Source organism: Myodes glareolus, chromosome 14 (genome assembly GCF_982192425.1).
Source record: "Myodes glareolus chromosome 14, mMyoGla1.1, whole genome shotgun sequence".
NCBI classification, from domain to species: domain Eukaryota; kingdom Metazoa; phylum Chordata; class Mammalia; order Rodentia; family Cricetidae; genus Myodes; species Myodes glareolus.
The window spans coordinates 14587759-14589403 of record NC_142039.1 but is presented as its reverse complement, the minus strand read 5'-3'; positions in this window follow the sequence as shown (position 1 = coordinate 14589403).

Genomic DNA, 1645 nt, shown 5'->3' with positions numbered 1-1645 from the left:
GGAGACCCAGAGCGAGGCGAACCCAGCCCTTATATAGGAAACAGTCCCCGCCTCGGACGTGTCACTCTCAGATTGGTCAGCTACCCATCATCCCAGATGACGCCTCGGGAGAGGCAGGGACTACAGCGTTGGAAATTTACCAACACATGCGCGTTATCCTGTTCACCGGGCGGTGGAACCGGATGTCAGCGCCATCTTGGAATGGCGAATGTGGTTGCGGTCCTCTACATTAACCCATTTCCATTAATCTGTGCATCACCATGAGGTTGCCTACCAGTAAAGTTTAAGCACATCTGTCTCCAGTGGCAGCTCCATAGCTTCTCCTCACTCCACCTTCTTTCTCCCAGCATTCAGTTTAGTTTTCCCCACCTACCTCTATTCTCCGTGCAGGCCCAAGACAGTTTCTTTATTAACCAATGGTATTCACAGCATAGACAGGAATCCCACATCAAGTCTGACCACAGCAGGTTATCACTGATCAATTATATGCTTTATGTTTGATTTATTAATACTATTGTACACATATTCATGATGCATGGGAATATGTGGGTGTGTACATGGCAAGCCTTGCTTGTGGAGGATCAAGGACAACTTTCGGGCTCTGGGGATTGAATCACATAGTCATGCTTGCATGACAAGTGCTTTTACCTGCTGAGTCATCTAGTTTAAAATATCAGTATGTAACCTTAAAACCTTCAACTTTTCACTTTAACTATGAATTCTTGTCTAAAAGAGATAGTCAAATCTCTGGAAAATATTTGGTCACAGACTAAATTTGTCATTCTTTCCCTTTTACCTATTTATTTCATATGTGTATGTGTGTTGAGTGGTAGGCATGTAGCATATGTGTGTGTAGGTGTAGATGTGAGTGTGTGGATGGATTGTGCACTCATTTATAAGCATTCAGAGGTTAAAGCAGGGTATCTGGTGTGTTCTGTTGCTCTTTGCTTTGTTGCTTTGAGACAGGGTCTCTCACTGAATGAGAAGCTTGGTGTTTAGGCTACACTGGCTGCCCTGTACACTCTAAGAATACAACTGTCTCTATTATCCAGTACTAGGGCTATAGGCATGCACAGATATGCCTGGCTTTTTACATGGGTGTTGGAGATTCAAACTCAGGTCCTTGTGTTTGCAGAACAAGTGTCCTTACCCACGATGCTATCTTCTCAGCCCTCCCTTGTACACCCTAAAGTACAGCACCTCAAACACAGTTTGAGGCCTTTGCTTATTTGCAGCATGGGGAAGGCTGCATTTTCCACCATTTCTTGTGTCAGTAATTGCCTCTATCAATAAGGCTTTCTGCTTCCATGGATATCCTAAAAATTAAGCACTCTCTACCTCCAGATGCCTCAACTCTAGAATATCCCCATTAATTGTCCAGGTCTTCTATTCTGGAGCTACGTAGTATTAAAATTCAACTTTTATTTTGCATCTCGGTTTTGGAGAAACAGTACTAAAGCAGCGATTCCCATCTTTGGCTGTGCTTCTGAATCACTTTTTAGCATTTTAAAAATGTTTTTGAAGCAGCCTTCCACCCATGAGTATTCTAATTCGGGAGATCCAGGAGGCAGCAGGGGTCTGTAGTTCTGACTCCGCAGATGACTACTGTCAGAGCAAATAGACTGCTCTTGACCTTCCAAGTCTG